The 25200-nt window shown below is 39.4% G+C and overlaps 1 pseudogene; it reads left to right on the top strand.

Annotated features, from left to right (window-relative positions):
• Nucleotides 1–4836: 4836 nt before the first annotated feature.
• On the top strand, nucleotides 4837–13394 carry LOC125086113 (apolipoprotein R-like; annotated as a pseudogene).
• The last annotated feature ends 11806 nt before the right edge of the window (nucleotides 13395–25200 follow it).

Raw genomic sequence — 25200 nt, 5'->3', positions numbered from 1 at the left:
GGCAGATCTTGAGGAAAGCAGTTATGACCTTAGAAGATACCCAATGAGATACCTAGGAATAAACCTAACCAAAGAGACTAAGAATCTATACACAGAAAACTATAAAGTACTCATGAAAGAAATTGAGGAAGACACAAAGAAATGGAAAAATGTTCCATGTTCCTGGATTGGAAGAATAAATATTGTGAAAATGTCTATGCTACCTAAAGCAATCTACACATTTAATGCAATTCCTATCAAAGTACCATCCATTTTTTTCAAAGAAATGGAACAAATAATCCTAAAATTTATATGGAACCAGAAAAGACCTCGAATAGCCAAAGGAATATTGAAAAAGAAAGCCAAAGTTGGTGGCATCACAATTCCGGACTTCAAGCTCTATTACAAAGCTGTCATCATCAAGACAGCATGGTACTGGCACAAAAACAGACACATAGATCAATGGAACAGAATAGAGAGCCCAGAAATGGACCCTCAACTCTATGGTCAACTCATCTTTGACAAAGCAGGAAAGAATGTCCAATGGAAAAAAGACAGCCTCTTCAATAAATGGTGTGGGGAAAATTGGACAGCCACATGCAGAAAAATGAAATTGGATCATTTCCTTACACCACACACGAAAATAGACTCAAAATGGATGAAGGATCTCAATGTGAGAAAGGAATCCATCAAAATCCTTGAGGAGAACACAGGCGGCAACCTCTTCGACCTCAGCCGCAGCAACATCTTCCTAGGAACATCACCAAAGGCAAGGGAAGCAAGGGCAAGGGCAAGCAAGGGCAAAACTTTTGGGATTTTATCAAGATCAAAAGCTTTTGCACAGCAAAGGAAACAGTGAACAAAACCAAAAGACAACTGACAGAATGGGAGAAGATATTTGCAAATGACATATCAGATAAAGGGCTAGTGTCCAAAATCTATAAAGAACTTAGCAAACTCAACACCCAAAGAACAAATAATCCAATCAAGAAATGGGCAGAGGACATGAACAGACATTTCTGCAAAGAAGACATCCAGATGGCCAACAGACACATGAAAAAGTGCTCCACATCACTCGGCATCAGGGAAATACAAATCAAAACCACCATGAGATATCACCTCACACCAGTCAGAATGGCTAAAATTAACAAGTCAGGAAACGACAGATGCTGGCGAGGATGCGGAGAAAGGGGAACCCTCCTACACTGTTGGTGGGAATGCAAGCTGGTGCAACCACTCTGGAAAACAGCATGGAGGTTCCTCAAAATGTTGAAAATAGAACTACCCTATGACCCAGCAATTGCACTGCTGGGTATTTACCCTAAAGATACAAACGTAGTGATCCGAAGGGGCACGTGCACCCAAATGTTTATAGCAGCAATGTCTACAATAACCAAACTATGGAAAGAACCTAGATGTCCATCTACAGACGAATGGATAAAGAAGATGTGGTATATATACACAATGGAATACTATGCAGCCATCAAAAGAAATGAAATCTTGCCATTTGCGACAACATGGATGGAACTAGAGGGTATCATGCTTAGCGAAATAAGTCAATTGGAGAAAGACAACTATCATATGATCTCCCTGATATGAGGGAGAGGAGATGCAACATGGGGGGTTGAGGGGGTAGGAGAAGAGTAAATGAAACAAGATGGAATTTGGAGGGAGGCAAACCATAAGTGACTCTTAATCTCACAAAACAAACTGAGGGTTGATGGGAGGAGGGGTGTTGGGAGGGGGGTGGGATTATGGACACTGGGGAGGGTATGTGCTATGGTGAGTGCTGTGAAGTGTGTAAACCTGGTGATTCACAGACCTGTACCCCTGAGGATAAAAATATATTATATGTTTATAAAAAATAAAAAATAAAAAAAAAGAAGATACCCAATGTATTTGATTCTTCTGCTGGTCTTCAAGCAGCAGGGGCACTATCTTATAACAAGGGAAACTCGGCCAATTTTATAAGCTCTTTGGGTTTAGGTAAATCTGGAGTTTGAAGTTCTGTAGTGCATCTACCTGCATATCCTAACGCCAAGTCTAATGGTGCCCCTCCCTCCATTAGGGTCCTGACTTTAAGTAGAGACTTGCCAAGGCTAAGAGTTTATTTTTTTCTGAAGTTTTACTATTGTTTTATGATTAAATCCTGACCCTGGTCCTTAGCACAGTCTCCAAGCTAGCTGGCATGAGTGTCTTTAAATACTAATGGGGGCATGGAGGGGCTCCTGGACTTCACAGTTGGATTTGAATTGTGATTGAGTGCCTTGAACTTTTACTTTCAGCTAAGAGGTTGCTGAGCTTGCATCAATAGTCCTCAGGCACCCAATTTCACAGTCCTATTTCCACGCAACTCTCAAATGTTAGAGGTATTTCACTGGCCAATGTGTTTTTCTCCATCTATGCTTCATGACAGTTTACCAGGTGAAAATACTCATAGTTGCAATGCTACAGTAAGCCAGGGCTACTGATACTTCACCCCTCCCCAGTGAGGGAGTCTTGACTGTCAGTTGGCTAGTGGGTGATCCAATTCTAAAATCTCGTTCTTAGAGTTTGCTTCCTAGATCCACTTGTGGTATAAACTGTCTTCAGTCAACATCTCTAGAAGGGATTCAGGTGCATATGAAGTTTTGATAGTGTGATTTCGGGGAGGGGGCGGGGAAGGAGCTATAAGGGAATGAAACAACAAGAGGGAAAAGAACTGAGCAAAAACCTACTCTCAGGTTAAGTGTAAACTTCACCTGATCCACAGTGGGCTCTAGGGCATCAACTGTATCACAGAGTTGTCCATATTTGAATCAAGGAATCAGGGCTTTGGTATCCCAAGCTCAGCCAGGCATTGGTTGCTCCTGAGGGAGCACGGTATAACTTTCTATGTCAGGAGTCAGGGGGCTCCGATCATCACAGTACATGCTTTGGAGGTCATGGGTCTAAGCCATTAGTTCCAGTTCCAGCAGCATCTGGAGGGTGGGTGTACCATTGGATAAAAGCCAATGATGTTGATATACTCCCATATGGCTGAATCAGTGTCCTGACAGGAAATCATTACTGGCCAAAAAATTACAAATTATTTTGGTTTAAAGAAAAAGCTTGGATTTTAATTATCAGTCTTGGGTCAAAATTTGGCTTAGCCACTAATTATCTGCGGAGTTTGGGGGACAATTTACTTAATTTATCTGAACCTGTTTCCTCATCTATGCAACAAGGTAGGCAAGAGCCATGTCACAGGAGTTTTTCAGAACTCATTATAATAATTTATGTAAAGTTCTGTTGCAGACCTTAAAGATTAAAGGCAGGTTAACAAAACATGTTGATTAATCATTTAAATTACAAGAATCTCTTTATTGTAGTTCCTCTTTTTATTTTTATTTTTTATTTATTTTTTTCAAAGATTTTATTTATTTGACAGAGATCACAAGTAGGCAGAGAGGCAGGCAGGAAGGGGTGGGGGGGAAGCAGGCTCCCTGCTGAGTAGAGAGCTTGATGCGGGGCTCGATCCCAGGACCCTGAGATCATGACCTGAGCTGAAGGCAGAGGCTTAACCCACTGAGCCAGCCAGGTGTCCCTGTGGTTCCTCTTTTTAAAGGAAGCAACCATTCAGTGAATTTACTTGCTTTCTTTTGTTGAATTTTAATTGTGCTTACCTTAATATTCCAAAGAATTTTGTTCAGCTATATTTGGTAACTCTTATTTCTGAGAGAGAAGCAGTTTGGCTATTATCGGTATGTAGCAATCATTCCAGTTCAGCTGAGTAGTGAAGATCACTTGAGGACAATTTTCAGAATTTGCTCCTTTGCTTAGACAACTATCTTTGTCTCTTCAAGGAACAGATACTCCCAGTTGGTGGGCAAGATATAGAATCCAGGTTGATAGTTTCATCCATCCCACTTAACTCTTTAAGTTGAAGTTCCCAAAGTTTAATTTCCTAAATTTAGGAACTGATCTGGATGAATAACCAGGCAATCCCAGATGGTTATGGGACACTTAGTCTAGAGGTTACCAGTCTAAGAAGAATAACAAATGTGCCTTCCATCCAATTGTGTTTACTGCTTAGAAGCAAAATGCTAGGTTCTCCAGGATCCAGCATCATTCAGATATTCTGAGAGTCATAATAAATCTTCCTTTCTCCTTAATTAATCATCTTCAACCACTTAACTTTCAATACATGCTTTTTCTGTGTTGCAAACACAGGCTAGAATAGCTTCTACACTAGAACAGTCAGTTTCACGGAGTGAATCATTTGATGTTTTATGTACATTAAAAACCCCAGGAATTAGGGAAAAGAGGTTCCCCCTGAGGTAGTATAATAATTGTAATTGTAATTATAATTGTAATTGTGTGGACTGCATTCTTGAGATTTTCCACACTTAGAGACTCATACTACTCTGTTCTGCCTAGCCTATGTGCTATCTAGAAAGAAATTTAATTTTTAAGCTTAAAAAAAAAATCCATTCTTCTATGGGCAAGTTACACCTACTTCTCATCACAGAAACCACTTCTCAAACAGGCACCCTTTGGCAGACATTCTATTTTCTCTCATGCTATGGGTTCAAATTCCTGCAGAACCCACCACATACACTGGGCATCATGGGCTGCACTCCCCTGTGCTTTTTTGCTCTTGTTTACTCAGAGGAATCATGGATATATCCAGAAAGGAACTCACCACGTGCCCCATCTGAACAGCAAGGGAGTTTTAGGATAACAACAATAACTACATACAGAATCCCAGAGGGCTCTCCTAACAACCTCCAGACTCTTGTCTCCAAGAATGGGGCCTTATCAGCTGACCCCTGTTAGAGCTGTGCTCAGCACCTGGTCTTCTTGTCACTCCCCCTGTCCCTCCCCTTTAGTGACACACAACTGAGACTTTGCCAAAGCTGGTTACACTGGCTTAGGCACCATTTCAATTGTTACTGAGAATTCTTTTCTTCGGATTAATTCAAGGGTCTGAGAACACTGAGCCCCAGTATAGCACCTCTGAGACCCATGGCCTCCAAGTTGCAGAGCAGTTTCCCAGCACTGTACGTCTTTGGGGTCTTGACTCTACTGCTGTGCCCTTCTGGCTTGTGTGGTGAGTACAGTAGTTATAGGGAAAGGAGGGTAGTTTCTCTAAGATATGCAGGACAAATACCCAATTAAGAATTAACTGAATATAATCAAATAGTGGTAATTCATAATCTTTTTGAGAGAGTATAATGAACTATTTATTAATAAAAATGAAGAATTTTAGAATAAAAAGGAAATAGTTTTAATTCAGGTAGAAGCTATTATTATATATAGAATAAAAATGTGTTGATATGCAAAATTCCTCGTGAGGCAGCTTTAGCAAAAAATAATCTTGAATTTTCAAATCAGTTTCTTCTATTTCAATGCTCCAAGATACGTAGAACAAATTTACTTTCCAAATAGGTTAATTATACCATCCATAATCTTAGTTATTTATTGATTAGGAATAATTTCCATCTGAAAAGCAAAACTATTTTCTGTTGTCAGATGGAGCTAGAAAGGATAATACTAAGTCAAATAAGTCAGCCAGAGAAAGATAAGTGCCATATGATTTCACTCATATGTGGAATTTAAGAAGCAAAACAATGAAAGAAAGAATAAAAGAGACAAACCAAGAAAGAGATTCTTCACTATAGAGAACAAACTGATGGTTACAGGAGGGTAGGTGGGCAGTGATATGGGTGAAGTAGGTGATGGGGATTAAGGAGTGGCCTTCTGGTGATGAGACCAGGTTTTGTATGGACATATTGAATCACTGTGTTGTACACCTGAAACTACTATTGTAATGTATGTTAACTATACTGGGATTAAAAACTAATGAGAAATAAAAATTCTAAAATACATTTTCTGTTATCAAATACTGAGTAAATTTTCTGAGGTAAAATTATAGAGTACTTTATGAATTGTAAACCATTATATAAATGTAAGACATTGTTATTGAAACATAGGGAAATTTTTGTCAGAATGAGAAACAAAAGTGTCTGAGAGAAGTTACCAGAACCAACTGAAGGCTTGCTGCTGTGGAAATTTATTTGTTGTTCTGTTATTTAAATGGAAATGTCCTTTAACCAAAGTTATATTGTGTTATTTTGTTAGCTGACATTATTTTTTTATCTGAGAGAATTAATTTTCATACCTAAAAATATTTATTAACATATCCTCTGAAACAGCTATCATGGCATAAAAGTTGAGGATTTGAGATAGTTTAGAGGGAAAAACCCCAACCCTAAAATAATAACTGACTGCTCCTAGGTGAGCTGGCCTGTTGATTTAAAAACGTGGAAGCCATGCTTTCTTCAACACTGAGAGTGGTCAGGGGAAAACATGGGTTAATTAAGGAAGCAATGTTTGGAAAAAGATTTTTCACATCAGATGCATGAAAATTATTGAGTGGCAGTGTAAATTTATTATTGAGTGGCAAGATAAAGGACTTCATGCTCAGGAGACTTTTCTCAACTTCATCTCTAAATTCCCCTCTCACACAGTCTGGGGTGATAGAGGAAGACCTAATTAAATTTGTCATGTCTTTCAATTATTTCTTCATGATCCCATTTCCCTTCCCCTTTTTCCTTCTGTTCCCTCATCTCTTCCCATTTCCCATGGCCCCAACCCTCTGAAATGATAATGTCTGTGTGCTCTGATCTGAAGGTCCTTTCCCTCACTGTAAGGACTTCTGATGCCAGACTTTTCTCATGGCCCCAGTATTGCTCTGCCTCACTTATCTTACCAACCACTTAACTTCCACCCATCCTTTGAGACCTGTCTCCAGCTTACTCCTGGAGATCTTCCCTCCATCCTGCCAACACCTTCTCCTATAGAACTAATTTCCTGACCTAATCTGGCACTAGAGTGGACTGATACAGAGTTGTCACCAGTACAACTATGTATGTGGCTGATGCGGGAAACAAAGGCAGAAGAAAAATCATTAAGTTTCCTTACTACCTACAGCCCACTGACAAGTCCTTAAGACAGGCAGAGTGAGACTTCTCTAAGGACTCAGCTGCCTTGATGTTGACACTTTGCCATGGGGAAAAGGTAATCCTAGACTGACACCCCCCCTCCCCACACCCTGATCCTGTAAGCCTACTTTAACATATAAAAATTCTTTTGGAAACTTCCTTAATCTCCAAACCTCCCAAGATACATGTTGGCACTCATCCCCTAAGCATATGGGCCACCGATATACATATGAAGGGTCTCATAACTAAGGTTTTATTAGACAGTAATAAATGACATTTCCCAACAATAGCTAGCCCCCTCAAGGTCCTGGAAACCTTGCTTCCATATTCCTTAGAGTCTTATATTATTCCTAACCCCTTCCAACTTGGAAGTATAAAATTAGTCACTCCTCATCACCCCAATACAGCTCTTTCTGCCCATGGGTCCTGTCCCCATGCTTTCATAAAACCACTTTTTTGCACCAAAGACACCACAAGAACTCTTCCTTGGCCATTGGCTTCAAACCCTAACGTCTTTCCTACACCAGGGCTACATCTTATCTTTTTAAGTACATTGCAATTATGCCTCCTTGATATTGCCTGAGAAGCATAGTACAGAACTCTGCACGTGTGTTCGGTCATAAAAATTAAGAGCTATTTTTTTTGTATTTCTGTGGAGGGGCCTAATCTGCAGTTTAAGAAATGCTATATGGAAGCTATTGACTCATGCACAGGTGAATTCCTTTTCCTTGATACTAAAGCAGAACTTACTTTGGGATTATTGTTCTTATGCCTTCTGGACCCTTCAGAGTTAAAGCTTTGGGAGAAGCAAAGGTAAGGGAAACAGTGCTTGACCTGAGCTGATTCTTTGCATCAAGAGTGTTTCAAGCTTGCTTTCTCTCTTGTGTTTTGTTGTTGTTGTTGTTGTTGCTGTTTTTTGATGGGTCCTTCCTCATCACTGAGAATCTGCTAATTGCAATCCCCTGGTCTGCTAGATCCCAGGATCCTTCTCTGATTCTGGATGATCTCTTTCTCTTTCCTATCTCCTAAAGACCTAGGGACTCCTAGGGATTTATTTTCACTGAAGCTTTCTTCCAACCTCAGGAGGTCCTTTTGCACAGGTCTGAAGACAACACCACCAGGCCTGTCTTTTTCATGCAGCCTGTTTCCAACTCACTGGAAGTGCTACTCATCCTTTGTTCCAAATCTTGTCAGGAGTACGCGCCAATCTCAGAGCAGCAGAAATATGTCCTTCACCCTCACCAACAGAGCCACTAGACAGCCCCCTTTTGCATTTTGGATTTCCCAGGCAGGAGCTCAATACTAGGCCACTGTATCTAATATCCCTGCAAAGTGAAAAGAGATATATTGGCCTTTCTCAGTGAGCTCCTTAGAGCCCCTCTGTCAGTCTGAAGGAGAAATGCACCCACATATTTGCCTCACCTGGGACCAATTTGAATTTAAAAGATTAAATTCCTAACCTTTTAGTGCTTTTGATTTGGGCGAAGGAGTTAGGAGTTTTCTAAGGGATGCTGAGCTGCCTACTTCATCAATTATGGGATGTTACTTGACTGTACAAGAGTACTGTTCTTTAACCAAAACTTCCATTTTATGGCCTTTAGATATCTATTGATGCCTCTATAAAGTAAGCATCCAATGATCGCTACAGACAGCAGAAGATAGCAGGATTCCAGAAAGTACCAGTTGAGTTTGATACAAACCTGAGCTTAATCCCAGAGGTTGATTCATGTTACTGACACCTCCTAGCTGTGACCTTATGTGCAACATCTGACCCCTCTAAGGTTAAGTTTCCTTTTCTCTAGAATGGGAATGATGATCGTACTGCCTCAGAGAGTTATTGTGAGGATTAATTGATTTAACATATCTAAAATGATTAACACAGTGCCTAGCAAGTAGCTAAGTTCTCAGTAAACCATTCCTATTGATTTTGTTAAGGAATTGAAATATACCTCTGCAGTGTAATTTAATTACTTCATTCCACAAAATAAGAAGAGTCCCTCACTCTGAATTGTTAATTAAATTAAACCCTAGCTCATTGTCCCCCACCCTTCTCTTTTACCATTCAAGATTGCAGAATATTCCCAAGCATTGCCCATGGATCCCATAAAGACGTGAGTTCATTTTTCTCCTATACTACTGTCGTAAAATATGAATGTGATGAAGGATATGTTCTGGTTGGAGAGTCCAAAATCACCTGCAGGAACTCCCACTGGTCGCTTCCAGCCCCTCAATGTAAAGGTAATTTCAACCTCACTGATGACCTTGATTAGAAATGTAGAACCTCTGTGATTGTTCTGACTCTAGTCTCTTTCCAGCCAGGGGAAACATTTAAAAAAATTTTTATTGTACTATTTATTCATTTCGTGTAGTTAACACATGCATATGGTACACTATTTTCAAAGTTTGAACCATCGCCCAGCTCATCAGTCTTGGAAGTAACCATTGTTACCATCGTGTATGTTTTCAGAGGTAACCTAGAGGACCACTTTTTGCTTTTTTTAATAAAAGTTTTAATTCAAATGTAACATACTGCAGAACAGTGTACAAATCTTAAGGGTGAAGGTCAACAATTATCACAACGTGAACCTACCCTTGAAGCATCTCATGTCTTCCCTCAGTTACTCCCGACTCTCCTCCCCAAAGAAGGTCATTCTACCAACACCATGTGTAGGAGCGCTGAAAATACTGGCTCCATCTTTGGCCCTCCATCTTGTTCATGTTCGCTTGATGACTTCTTTTGTGGTTATGTGCTCCAGACCCATTGGAGAGTAACATACATACCTCAGAAACGCCCACCAAGGCCGGTTGGTGTAAGGGAAGGTTCGCTTTAGCCTCGCATGAATCGGAGATAAAATAGTCCTTCCTCTTTTTGAGGTATAGATGGCGGCACAAGATCTAAATAAAGGTCAACTGTCAATTAGGTGCACGTGAGCCCCTCAGTCTCCCTGCAGTGTCCTGGAATACAGTGTCCCCTCGCTCTAAAAAATCTGTGGACTGAAGTCTAGACTTTTTGGAGAAGAGCTGTAGAGGGCCTGGGTCCTTGTCGGCCTGACTCTCCCCCTTCCCCCATCAGTAAGTTACTCTGAAGAAAACTCTGTGTGAACTGCATGGTGGGCCCTGCTTTTGTTTTTGGGTCTCAAAATGCTTTTTCAGCTTGGGGGGTACTTTATTGTCCCTCTTCCACCTTCTAACACCATGGATAAGTTTTGCCAACTTTTTAACTTTGTATCAAGGAAGTCATGCTTGCACTCTGTGCCTGGCTTCCTTCTTCATCTATGTCCTTGCACATTGTGATAGTTTATTTATTTTCATGGTTTTATAATATTCTTCTGGATATATAGATCACATTTTGTGTATTTTATAAGAGTTCACATTTTTCGTGTTTCAGGCTATTATGAATAATGCTCTTATGAACACTTGTGTGTAGATCTCTTGGTACTCGTGTGCAAACATTTGTGTTAGGAATAAGCTCAACAGTAGAACTGTTCTGCAGAGTGTACACATTGTCATCTTTCATAGATGATGCCAAATTTTGTTCAAAAGTGGCCATAACAACAAATTCTGTTTCTACAAGTAGAGTATGAGTGTTCTAGTTTTTTTTTTTAAGATTTTATTTATTTATTTGACAGAGAGAGATCACAAGTCAGGCAGAGAGAGAGGGGAAAGCAGGCTCCCCACTGTGGGGCTTGATCCCAGGACCCTGAGACCATGACCTGAGCCGAAGGCAGAGGCTTTAATCCACTGAACCATCCAGGCGACCCAAGTGTTCTAGTTTTGACAAACATAAGTTCTAAATTCCAATTTATTTCAAATTACTAATATTGTCCTTGATGTTGGAAACTGTTTTGTCTTATTTAAGAAATACTTGCCTACTGCAAGGCAGTATTCTATGCAACAACAAAATACAACAAACATGTTCTCCTATGTTTCTTACAGAGCTTTATTGTTTTACCTTTTACAATGATATCGCGAACCCACTTGAAATTCCTTTGTATGTATGGTAGAAAGTGGGCGTCAATGTTTGGTTTTCCCCAGTGGACAATCAACTAATTGTGTACCACTTACTAAATGGGTTGTAGTTCCCACTGCTTCCTTTGGCACAATTTGAGTGCCCATGTATGTGTGGTTCTGTTTCTACACAGAGATAGCAATCTTTAATTTGGGACTGTCAGCAAGGGTTTAGCAACATTTTAGTAAGCACTTGCTTCATTTTAAATGACTGCAGTTAGGGATAAATTCCAAACCTCCTTGAGGTGTCTGACATCTCCATTAGAGCCACATGCATACCATTCATCTTCTCATGATGAAGTTGCCCTAATAAAAGATTTAGGGTTGACTACCAAGATTAGGTGTGCCTTTTTAAAATCATAGTTGCTATCAACTCAGAAGGTTAATTTCCCACCATTAACTCCATTTAACACAGGAAGATGTTAAGGGTATGTGAATAAAAATTATATACTTAGGATCATAGAAAGAGTGAGGTTTTAAAATATAGCAGTTTTAAAAACTTGGATTCTAGGACTATAATCCTTAGGTTAATATTATAATCATGTCACCTAAAAGTTATACATCCTTAGACAAGTCACATAAACCATCTGTACCTCATTTTTCTCTCTAGCCAAATGGAGATAATTATAGCATTTTATGGGGTGCTGGGGTGGCTCAGTTGATTAAGCATCCAACTCTTGGTTTCAGCTCAGGTCATGATCTCGGGGTCATGAGATCAAGCCTTGTCTCAGGGTCCATGATCAGTGCAGAGTCTGCTTGAAATTCTCTCTCCCTCCCCCCTGACCTTTCCCCTGCTTGTGCTCTTTCTCTAAAACAAATAAATAAATAAACAAACAAACAAACAAATAAATAAATAAAACCTTTGGGAAAATAATAGTGTTTTATCTTGGGAATAGTTATGTAAAATAACATTATTGTTATTAATTTTATCGTTATGATCATACAATCAATGGGGGTAGAGAACAACTCTCAGCATGAAAATATAATTTATTATCAGTGTTTCTCATCCCCTCAGGACTCTTCACTTTTGTAAGATTTTATTCTGAGAATCACAGCATGATCCAAACTGCATTTCCATTATAGCTCTGTGTCTGAAACCAGAGATCAAAAATGGAGATCTGTCTGTGGATAAGGACCAGTATGTTGAGCCTGAGAGTGTTACTGTCCAGTGTGATGATGGTTATGGTGTGATTGGCTCTCAAAAAATCACCTGCTCAGAGAACGGCATCTGGTTCCCAGCAGTACCCAAGTGTAAGTGGGTAAGTGCCACACATTTCAGGATGTCCTGTCATGTTCTAAAAATTGTAGCTGGTATCAGAGCCCTGTTAACCAACATTAATGAAATCAGGCTTATATCAGGACCCACGCATGAGTTGTTTAAATCACGTTGGAAATCAGCCTCAAAGCACTTGGTGAGCTCTTTTTTTTTTTTTAAGATTTAATTTATTTATTTGACAGAGAGAGAGAGAGTTCACAAACAGGCAGAGAGGCAGGCAGAGAGAGAGGAGGAAGCAGGCTCCCTGCTGAGCAGAGAGCCCGATGCGGGGCTCAATCCCAGGATCCCGGGATCATGACCTGAGCTGAAGGCAGAGGCTTTAACCCACTGAGCCACCCAGGCGCCCCACACTTAGTGAGCTCTTTAAAGCGAGTTCTAATTCTCTCATTTTATACTAAAAAGAACCAAGCCTCTAGAGAGGAGGGCTCCCTAGATCTAGGTGACCTGGCCCCTGGCCCTGTGTTTTCTACAATACACACTATGCTTTTGCACAGCCATCAGAACTGTTCCTTCACTTGTCCCTGAAGGAACCCCCTGGGTGTCTTCTGCAACCTTCCTCCTTCCCTGCTTCCACAGTGATCCGCCACACGTGAGGAGTGCTGGTGTAGCGCTGGGCACGCTGCTGACACAGAGTATCTTTGGGTTTCCTCCACCAGTCCTGAGGATGGGCAGGATCCTCTAATTTTCCTATCATCGCTGAGGCATCCTGAAGACACCCTATACTTTCACAGCTGGAGAGGTCTCTACCTCTATCCTTTTATGTCTTGTAGTAATTCCAGATGGGCTGTGAGCAAGTGCTAGTTGGCAGTAAATTCTTCCAGTGTCTCCCCTACCCAGATGACGTGAAAAAGGCCCTGGAGATCTATAAGTTGTCTCTGGAGATTGGACAACTGAGCAAGAGTGAGAGTTGAAGAGAACACCATTTTGAAACCAGCACATCCACCCTCCCCCACCTTCGCAAAAATAGAGAATTAGGTACATTTCTCTCATTAGCAACTCTACTAATCCTTTCTTAAGTACTGTTTATTGGAAAAAAAAAATACCCGTGTTAGGACAATCTGGTGATACCCTTAGTGCCACCGATACTGTGGAGCTGTTGATTTGTACCTTCGCTTAGCCTGTGCTTCTGCCGTCCTGGCCGAGGTACAATGACAGAAATAAATAATAACAAAAATCCAGTGTTTTAGGAAGTCTGCTTCCCTTCCTCTCTCTCTGCCTGCCTCTCTGCCTACTTGTGATCTCTGTCTGTCAAATAAATAAATAAAATCTTTTTTTTTTTTTTAAATTGATGGGGTTCTGGGGTTGGTCTGATACATAGTAACTCTTCTTGAGAAAGTAAGATTGTTCCTTTTGAATTATTTGCTTTTCTGCTGCTTCTCTTTTTTTTCTTTTATTATATAAGATTTTATTTATTTATTGACAGAGAGAGATCACAAGTAGACAGAGAGGCAGGCAGAGACAGAGAGAGAGAGGGAAGCAGGCTCCCTGTCAAGCAGAGAGCCCGATGTGGGGCTCGATCCCAGGACCCTGAGATCATGACCTGAGCCGAAGGCAGCAGCCTAACCCACTGAGCCACCCAGGCGCCCCAATCTTTTTTAAAAAATCCAGTGTCTTTGTTTTCACTTTGATGCCTGTATAATGGGAAACTAGGGCCCTATACCAGTCACTTCCTGATGTTTCTCTAATTAACTTCCTTTTCTATTTTACTGTATCACAAGGTGAATGTAGTCCTTGCAAATGTAAACTTGTGCCTTGTCTAAGGTGTCTTTACCCCACATCTTCACGTCCTACCTGTCCCTCACTGCTTTGGCCAAATATCACATCTTCCTCCAAGTCTCTTGCTTGCTTGCTTGCTTTTTTTTTTCTTTTTAAAATGTTTTATTTATTTATTTGACAGAAAGAAAGAGATAGTGAGAGAAAGAATGCAAGCAGGAGGAGTAGGAGAGGGAGAAGCAGGGCTCCCTCTGAACAGGGAGCTGGAATCATAGACCCAGGACCCTGGAATCATGACCTGAGCCAGAGGCAGATGCTTAACAGACTGAGCCACCCAGGCGCCCCTCCTGCTTTCTCTATTTGATCACCAGTATTTCTCTGGAACAACTTCTTACTTCTTTACATTTGGTTTTGCTCAATATCCCTTCCACCCAATATTACTACATCAAAAGTCTTTGAAAGCCTAATCTTTGTGTCACCCAACCCTTGAGTATGGCCTAGGCTTCCAACTCTTTTCTTCATATTTCAATTAAAACGACTTTAGTGTCTCTCTTAGACCAGATTCTCCAGAAGCAGACCCTGAGGAAAGGGTTCATGTGCAAGTAATTTATTAAAGAAGTGTTCTAAAGAGAAACAGGAAAAGGAGTATGGTGAGAGGACAGGACAGGGAAGGAGCCTAGGACCATGATGGGGCCAAGTTCTACAGGAAGTGACTTAGCCTTGTCCCCAAAGGGAACTTTGGACTATGAATTTGCTTACATTTTGTCCCAATTCCAGGTAAAGGAACTGGGTGAAGAGCTACGTGGTGGGGGCGGGGGAGACACACAAGTTCCTAGGGCATCCAGCTCTCTCTGGGGGACAAAACTGTCTAGCAGCCTGAGAAGGCTAGACCAACAGAAGAGAAGGTAGGACCACGAGAAACCAGAACCCATGGAAACCAGCAGAGGAACACACAAAAATGGTAGAAGGGACTGAGGGGCCTGGGTGGGGCTCCTCAGGGCTTATCCCTCATGTGTCCCTCTTATAGCTCTGGATAGTCTTGGAAAACTTGTCTTTCTGACAGTCACCTCTTCTTCTAAACCTTCACCTCCTCTGAATTCTCATTTCTGTTCATGCTGACTTACACTGGCCTCTGCTTCTCCACTACATCTTGATCTATAATAGAGAAAATGGCCACTTTTCTTTGATTTCTTTAAAACAGTCATCACATGAGAAAGCTTCACAGCTGACTTATACTAAAGCTTTGGAGTTAACAGAGGGGCGATATGGCTGGGTACACAAGACAGGACTTCCACATTGAATGTTCCAGAACTGTGATCTTAAAAGACCATTGCCTTGGGGCGCCTGGGTGGCTCAGTGGGTTAAGCCTCTGCCTTCAGCTCAGGTCATGATCTCAGGGTCCTGGGATTGAGCCCCACATCGGGCTCTCTGCTCAGCAGGAAGCCTGCCTCCCCCCCAAACCCTCTGCCTACTTGTGATCTTTCTCTCTGTCAAATAAATAAAAATAAAAATCTTAAAAAAAAAAAAAAAAAAAAAAGACCATTGCCTTTCCCTACTACCAGGAATATCTTCTGGCTGACTTTCTTCGCATGACCTTGTCAGTCTCCAGGCTTTTCCAGTCTGCCATTTTCCCTTCTCAAATCTCTCCTTTTCAGACTTCATCTGTTGTTGCTCCTGCTGCCCCAGAAACTCATTTCCCCTCACTTTATTAGGGAAGGCATTTTAACTCATCATCTTTCCCTAGTCTCAGGAATTTTATATCCAAAAATTCATGAATGTACTCAAATAAGCCAAACGCCATCCATTCCAGATCTGGACACCAAGCCATAGAGAAGATTCAGGAGAATCTCTGCAACATGAGTCTTTCCATATTTCCTGCCCTACAGTTTCTGGAGGGCGGTGTGGAGACACTTTCGCACTGATGTGAATTATGCCACAATCTTTATATTCATTAATTCCAGTTAATTACACATAATTATAATTATAGAAGTGATATATATGTATATATGAACAAGAATCCAAGCCTTACAAAGGTATATATAAAAAATGAAAATGAAATTCTTCTCTCTTTCTGCCTAAGTCCTATTGTTTTGAGTTTTTCTACTGGCTAGCTTAATCATTTTGAAGAGGAAGCACACACTATATCATTTGACTTTTTCTCTCTAAAGAATGTATTTTGATTTCCTGCTACACAATGATCAATCTAGCTCTTTTTCCCCACCTCTTTCTCTCCATCGGTCAGTCTCATGTAATTTTATTTTCTCTTATTGATGACTTATCTTTTTGGCTTTATTTTTTTTTTATCTTTATGGCTTTAAATAACTTACTTAAATCTCTACTATTTATGCAACTCTAATTTTTAGTAATTTGCTATTTTCCTAAAGTAGTACAAGCAAATAATTAAAAAGAGTCAAATAATCCAAAAAGACTTGTAATGAAAACTCCAATAGTTTGACACACTCAATCCATCCCTTGGCCTTATGCCTCCAAAATAACCACTTTCAACTCTTTAAGGTCTTTCTTAGGATATTTATCTACAGATTTCCAAATGGCATTCTCACCCTTCTTATGTTTATTTATTATTTTTCAACATTATGTATCAACTTACTATCCAGAAAAAGTAGAGTTTAGGTCCTTTGCAGTACCATCTTTCTCAGTGTCGTTGTTTCCCACTCTTGATTAAATTAACCTTCAGTGTTTGCCTCATTATGACTGAGCAAATCGCAATCATTGCTAACAGTGATTACTAACACAGTAAGCCAAGTAATGACTTCTGAATCTATTTCCTTATAAGCGAAGGCTTTAATTTTTATGACTTGAATAGATCTGGCAATATATATAATTTCTGAATATGCTGAGACATGTCAGATACGATTTCAGTTCCACTCCTTCCTGTGCCACCTCTCCTGGAGATTTCCTTTCCAGGCCCTCTAGTTAGTGGTTCTGAAATGAATTGTTGTTTACTTTTAAAATCTTAAGTCTTCCCTTGGCTGCACTTTTCATTAATTTGGTTCCAAGTTTTCATGTATTTTGGCTTATTTCCTCATCTTTTTTAGTGCTAAGAAAAGGTACCTGGGAAGTAACATCTTTACAAGTGTTAACATTTTTTTTTAATTTTTTTTTCTACCCTCACAGTTAATTGATAGATTACTTTAATGTAGAAGTCAGGGTTCTTTCAGAATTTTGAAGGTATTTCTCCACTGTCCCTCGCCTTCTGGTGCTGTTATACAACAGTCCATGATATTCCAATCCTTAATACAGTGTTATTGACGCCCTTCCCACCCCCTCACTGATTTTAGTACCTTCTCTTTATCTCTGTGGCTTTACTGTGGGGTGCTTTTTATGCATTCACATGGGTACCTTCTGGGATTTTTTTTTTATCTGGAAACACATGTGCTTCAGAATTTAGAAATTTTTTCCATTATTTTTTGGTTTTATTTTTTCTTGCCTTCTTTTTTTCTTTCCACCTCCTGCCCCTGGAAATCGCTTCAGTAAAATATTGTTTTCACCTTTTCTACCTTACTTCCAGTATCTTTTTCTTTGTGTTCTACTTTCTGGGAAATTTTCTTGACTTTGTACGTTAAGACCTATATTGAAGTTTAAAATCTATTATTTCATTTTAATTTCCAATAGCCTGTAGTTGTCTCTACATGTTCCTTTTAAATGGTATCCTGCTCTTTCCTTATGGATGCAATACAATTTTTTTCTGTCTCTGAAAATATTACATATAGTGTGGAGTTTTTTTATATTCTCTGCTTTCTGCTCATAAGAAGGAATGAGACCCTAACATATTGGCTAATGTTTCTGTATGAATGAGCAAGGTTTCTCTAATGGTGAACTTCTTTGTAGCAAGATGGGCAACAAGTTTTAACTATTTGTATGTTTGTTTTATTTTTAAATGAGACATGTCTTTTCTTTGGGGATGCTTAGTGTCTCCTGAGATTTCTGTAATCCCCTCTGGATTTATCTATCAAACTCACTCTTTTCTCTTGAGTTTCTTTCTTCCTTCCTTCCTTTCTTTCTTTCTTTCTTTTTCTAAGATTTTATTTATTTGAGAGAGAGAGCGTGAGCAGAGGGGAGGCGTAGAGGGAGAGCGAGAAGGAGACTCCCCGCTGAGCAGGGAGCCCAATGTGGACTTGATCCCAGGACCCTGGGATCATGACCTGAGCTGAAGGCAGACTCTTAATTGACAGAATCACCCAGGTGTCCTTGAGTTTCCACTACTTATGTGTACCATGTAAAATAAAGAAATGAGTGCTTCTAAGTTTGTATCCAATTGCATTGGATACAACTTCTATCTACATACTATTATTTTTATACTGCTCATTTATAGCTCATTGATTCTTTTGAACATCTTTGACCACTACCTACTGAAGACAGAACTAACTTTTGCCATATAGTACACTTACTATTTCATTGTGGGCTTTGTTCACAATAAGTGTCCAATAATCATTTCATACAAGGATGTTTGAAGTTTCATGAGCTAAGACCTAGTACGAAAGATCAGTCCTAAAAATTTTCTGCTGAATGTAATTCCTTCTATGGGACCAAAAACAAGTGGTCTGTTTCTTTACTGGGTTTAATAGGGAAGTCCAGAGCCATGAAAAGGCCAATAGTTAAGATAAACAAAACAAACAAAACAAAGCTGGAAGACTAATACTGGTAGATTTCAAGACTGGTTATAAAGCTAGATTAAGACAGTGTGGTGTTGGTACAAATAGAATCAAGTGAATTATGCAGTTGAATAAAAAAATCGAAAATGAAATATATTAAGGCAAATATAAATTATATATATTATTTAATATAATATTAAATTGTGACAAATTTGACCCTTCAGTGTGCTGGGAAAAGATTTTTTTCGATACGTATTTTCTAGGTCAGTTGGAAAGCTGTATGGAAAAACTGTATCTTGATCCTTATCTTACCGCTACTCAAAAGAAATCCAAAGTGGATTATAGATCTACATGTGAAAGGTAACATATAGAAGATGTGATCTTAAAGTAGGCAAATACTTCTTATATACAGAAATATAAAAAGCATTATGAAAAAAGTTATAAATTATCCAATATTAAAGTAAGCATCTCTGTTAATTTAAAGACATCATTAAGGTTCTCTAAAGAAGACATAAAAATGGCCAAAAAAACACATGAAAAGCTACTCAGCATCATTAGTCATTAGGGAAACATAAATCAAAACTACAATGACACCCCACCTCCCACCCTCTAGGATGACTTTCATACTTTGTTGGGAAGAATGGAAAATACTGTAACTGATAGGAAAAAGGTTTGGCAGTTCCTCAAAAAAATTAGAGTTAGTATATTCACTTCTAGCTATAAACCCAAGAGAATTGAAAGCATATCTTCATACGAACATAAACACACCAATGTTCGTAACAGCATTATTCATAATAATAAAAAAGTGGAAACAACTCATGATGAGAGGATAAACAAAATGTGGTCTATCCATACAATGGAGTACTATTCAGCCATAAAAAGGAATGAAGTATCACCAGCTACAACACAGATGAACCTTGAAAACATGATGCTAAGTCAAAGGGACCAGACACAAAGGTGACGATTCCATTTCTCTGAAATGTCCAAAACAGGCAAATCTACAGAAACAGAAAGGAGATTAGCTGTTACCAGGGACTGGGGGGAGAGAATGAAGAGGAACTACTAAGGGGCCTGGGGTTTCTTCTTGGGGTGAAGAAAATGTTCTGGAATTAGATAGTCTTGATGGTCGCACAACCATATGAATTATACACTTTAAAATAGTGAATTTGTGAAATGTTAATTTGATCTAAAAAAAACAAAAACAAAAAAACCAACCAATGAATTGGGCCAAATTGTCTCCCCCATCCCCCCTGAGGGGAGATGTATATTCAAGCCTGAGTTACTCTAATACCTCAGAACGAAACTGTATGCAGAGAAAAGGTCTTTGAATAGGTGATTAAGTTAAAATGAGGTATTTAGAGTGGCCCTAGTCCAATATGCTTGGTGTCCTCATTAGAAGAGGATTTGGACCCATATACACAGAGCTTGGGCATGTGTGCATGCAGACAGAGAACTATATCCTGGAACAGAATTCTTCCTTCCAGCTCTCATAAGAAACCAAACCTGCTAAAACTTTGATCTCAGACTTCTAGCCTTCAGAACTGTGAGAAAATAAGTCTCTGTTGTTTAAGACACCCAATGTGTGACAGTTTGCTAGGGTAGTACTAGCACATTGGTATAGATACCAAAAGGCAAGCCACAGAATGGCAAGTGGTATTTGTACCCATGTCCAACCAAGGGCTTACATCCAAAACATATAAAGAATTCTTACAAATCAATAAGAAAAATATACTAGAATGGAACCCACTAGAGGAATGGAAAAAAGATCTGAAGAGCCTTCACAACAAAGGATATTCTACTGGCCCACAGACATATAAAAAGATGATCGATTTCATTAATGGTCAGGGAAATTGCAATTAAAACAACAGTGTATGGTTGGGCTACCACCTGGATGATCATGTGGCCATTAGCCCAAGTGAAATAAGTAAGACAGAGAAACACAAATACTGTATAATCTCTCTTATATGTGGAATCTAATATATATATAAGCTCATAGATGCAGAGAACGGTTTGATGATTCACAGGGGCAAAGGGTGGGGGTGAGAAATGGGTAAACTGGTATTTTTTTTTTTTAAGTTTTAAACCAATTGAATAAATTTTTTAAAAAAATAAAACAAAAGTTCTTTAATATGAAAGCATAAACATCATAAACTGATAAAACCCATAAATATGCATGTAATCAGCAAAAGAACAGTATTTCAATGTACTACAAGGCATAAGAATTCCAGAAAACAAATTAACTGTCTAGAAATGCATTTGCTTATTAGACTATAAACTTTAAGTGTAATATAACTTTGCAGAAGTAAAGAAGCTGCAGCCGAATTTTGTTTCTTGGTTTGGATGATTTAAGTGGTTGTTGATTTCCCTAAGATTTAAAGTTGGTCAAGGAAACACACACACACACCACAGAGACAAACACACGCATGCATCCTCCTCACAAATACACTAGGGATCAGGATTTTTTATAAGAACTTTCAAGTATAGATACAGTGGTTTTGTACAGAGAAACAGTAAAAGAGCAACTATATAAAACAAAACAAAACAAAACAACCCCTCCCCAAAAATAAGCCACAGAGCAATTTCAGGATATCCCCAGAAGAACTGCTAAAATGAGAAAACACCAAGTGTTAGCAGAAACGTATGGCGACCCCAAATCTGGAAAAAACTGTTGGTGAAAGTGCAAATTTGTCCAACTGCCTTGGAAAATTCTTTGGTTGAACGTGAGCCCATTCTGTGATCTAGCATTCCACCCTTACTCACTGCCCTTCAGATGTGCATGCATCTGTTCAACGACACACAAGTGTTACAGTGTTTGTAGCAGCCCTATCTGTAACAGCTCAAAACTAACCACCAAAATGCTCACGTGCAGAAGAGAGGATGAATCAACTGTGGGACATCACATGATGAAATATACAACAATGGAATGAAAGGTTATACGGATGGATTTCAAAATATAAAATGTTTACGGGAAGATGCCAGACACAGAATAGCACCTACTGCTTTATTGAACTTATGTAATGTACGAAAGCAGGCAAAAGTAATCCATGGTGTTTGAAGTCAGAATAGAAATCCCTCTGAGGAAGGGGACTTGAGGAGGGCCATGAAGATTTGGTAATGTTTTGTTTCTTCACTGGGGTAGTGATACGTGGGCGTGACTCCATGTATAAAAAGTCAACTAGCTCTATAACATATTGCACTTTTTTTGCATGGAAAATATATTTCAATAGAAATTAAAGACTGAGAAAAGAGTGGATTTTCCCTACCCTAGTGATCTGGGAGGTAATGGCAGATTTTCCCATTTACTTAGAATATTCTTTTTTTTTTTTTTTAATTGACTCTCTCTGCTTGACTTATTTTAATCAGCATAATCTCTTCCAGTCCCGTCCATGTTGCTACAAAACTTGGGGATTCATCCTTTCTTTCTTTCTTTTTTTTTTTTTTACAGCTTTATAAACATATATTTTTATCCCCAGAGGTACAGGTCTGCGAATCGCCAGGTTTACACACTTCACAACACTCACCATAGCACATACCCTCCCCGATATCCATAACCCCACCCCCTCTCCCAACCCCCTCCCCCCATCAACCCTCAGTTTGTTTTGTGAGATTAAGAGTCACTTATGGTTTGTCTCCCTCCCAATCCCATCTTGTTTCATTTACTCTTCTCCTACCCCCTTGACCCCCCATGTTGCATCTCCTCTCCCTCATATCAGGGAGATCATATGATAGTTGTCTTTCTCCGATTGACTTATTTCGCTAAGCATGATACCCTCTAGTTCCATCCACGTCGTCGCAAATGGCAAGATTTCATTTCTTTTGATGGCTGCATAGTATTCCATTGTGTATATATACCACATCTTCTTTATCCATTCGTCTGTAGATGGACATCTGGGTTCTTTCCATAGTTTGGCTATTGTAGACATTGCTGCTATAAACATTCGGGTGCACGTGCCCCTTCGGATCACTACGTTTGTATCTTTAGGGTAAATACCCAGCAGTGCAATTGCTGGGTCATAGGGTAGTTCTATTTTCAACATTTTGAGGAACCTCCATGCTGTTTTCCAGAGTGGTTGCACCAGCTTGCATTCCCACCAACAGTGTAGGAGGGTTCCCCTTTCTCCGCATCCTCGCCAGCATCTGTCGTTTCCTGACTTGTTAATTTTAGCCATTCTGACTGGTGTGAGGTGATATCTCATGGTGGTTTTGATTTGTATTTCCCTGATGCCGAGTGATGTGGAGCACTTTTCATGTGTCTGTTGGCCATCTGGATGTCTTCTTTGCAGAAATGTCTGTTCATGTCCTCTGCCCATTTCTTGATTGGATTATTTGTTCTTTGGGTGTTGAGTTTGCTAAGTTCTTTATAGATTTTGGACACTAGCCCTTTATCTGATATGTCATTTGCAAATATCTTCTCCCATTCTGTCAGTTGTCTTTTGGTTTTGTTAACTGTTTCCTTTGCTGTGCAAAAGCTTTTGATCTTGATAAAATCCCAAAAGTTTTGCCCTTGCTTGCCCTTGCCCTTGCTTCCCTTGCCTTTGGTGATGTTCCTAGGAAGATGTTGCTGCGGCTGAGGTCGAAGAGGTTGCCGCCTGTGTTCTCCTCGAGGATTTTGATGGATTCCTTTCTCACATTGAGATCCTTCATCCATTTTGAGTCTATTTTCGTGTGTGGTGTAAGGAAATGATCCAATTTCATTTTTCTGCATGTGGCTGTCCAATTTTCCCAACACCATTTATTGAAGAGGCTGTCTTTGTTCCATTGGACATTCTTTCCTTCTTTGTCGAAGATGAGTTGACCAGAGTTGAGGGTCCATTTCTGGGCTCTCTATTCTGTTCCATTGATCTATGTGTCTGTTTTTGTGCCAGTACCATGCTGTCTTGATGATGACAGCTTTGTAATAGAGCTTGAAGTCCGGAATTGTGATGCCACCAACTTTGGCTTTCTTTTTCAATATTCCTTTGGCTATTCGAGGTCTTTTCTGGTTCCATATAAATTTTAGGATTATTTGTTCCATTTCTTTGAAAAAAATGGATGGTACTTTGAAAGGAATTGCATTAAATGTGTAGATTGCTTTAGGTAGCATAGACATTTTCACAATATTTATTCTTCCAATCCAGGAGCATGGAACATTTTTCCATTTCTTTGTGTCTTCCTCAATTTCTTTCATGAGTACTTTATAGTTTCTGAGTATAGATTCTTAGTCTCTTTGGTTAGGTTTATTCCTAGGTATCTTATAGTTTTGGGTGCAATTGTAAATGGGATGGACTCCTTAATTTCTCTTCTTCTGTCTTGTTGTTGGTGTAGAGAAATGCAACTGATTTCTGTGCATTGATTTTATATCCTGACACTTTACTGAATTCCTGTACAAGTTCTAGCAGTTTTGGAGTGGAGTCTTTTGGGTTTTCCACATAGAGTATCATATCATCTGCGAAGAGTGATAGTTTGACTTCTTCTTTGCCGATTTGGATGCCTTTAATTTCCTTTTGTTGTCTGATTGCTGAGGCTAGGACTTCTAGTACTATGTTGAATAGCAGTGGTGATAACGGACATCCCTGCCGTGTTCCTGACCTTAGCGGAAAAGCTTTCAGTTTTTCTCCATTGAGAATGATATTTGTGGTGGGTTTTTCATAGATGGCTTTGATAATATTGAGGTATGTGCCGTCTATCCCTACACTTTGAAGAGTTTTGATCAGGAAGGGATGCTGTACTTTGTCAAATGCTTTTCAGCATCTATGGAGAGTATCATATGATTCTTGTTCTTTCTTTTATTAATGTGTTGTATCACATTGATTGATTTGCGGATGTTGAACCAACCTTGCAGCCCTGGAATAAATCCCACTTGGTCGTGGTGAATATCCTTTAACGTACTGTTGAATCCTATTGGCTAGTATTTTGGCAAGAATTTTTGCATCTGTGTTCATCAAGGATATTGGTCTGTAGTTCTCTTTTTTGTTGGGATCCTTGTCTGGTTTGGGATCAAGGTGATGCTGGCCTCATAAAATGAGTTTGGAAGTTTTCCTTCTATTGCTATTTTTTGGAACAGTTTCAGGAGAATAGGAATTAGTTCTTCTTTAAATGTTTGGTAGAATTCCCCCGGGAAGCCGTCTGGTCCTGGGCTTTTGTTTGTTTGGAGATTTTTGATGACTGTTTCAATCTCCTTACTGGTTATGGGTCTGTTCAGGCTTTCTATTTCTTCCTGGTTCAGTTGTGGTAGTTTATATGTCTCTAGGAATGCATCCATTTCTTCCAGATTGTCAAATTTGTTGGCGTAGAGTTGCTCATAGTATGTTCTTATAATTGTCTGTATTTCTTTGGTGTTCGTTGTGATCTCTCCTCTTCATTCATGATTTTATTTATTTGGGTCCTCTCTCTTTTCTTTTTGATAAGTCTGGCCAGGGGTTTATCAATCTTATTAATTCTTTCAAAGAACCAGCTCCTAGTTTCGTTGATTTGTTCTATTGTTCTTTTGGTTTCTATTTCATTGATTTCTGCTCTGATCTTTATGATTTCTCTTCTCCTGCTGGGTTTAGGGTTTCTTTCTTGTTCTTTCTCCAGCTCCTTTAGGTGTAGGGTTAGGTTGTGTACCTGAGACCTTTCTTGTTTCTTGAGAAGGCTTTTACCGCTATATATTTTCCTCTCAGGACTG

This window comes from Lutra lutra, chromosome 15, assembly GCF_902655055.1.
Source record: "Lutra lutra chromosome 15, mLutLut1.2, whole genome shotgun sequence".
Lineage (NCBI taxonomy): Eukaryota > Metazoa > Chordata > Mammalia > Carnivora > Mustelidae > Lutra > Lutra lutra.
Note: the sequence above shows the minus strand (reverse complement) of the source record. Positions and strands in the feature narration are given on the sequence as shown.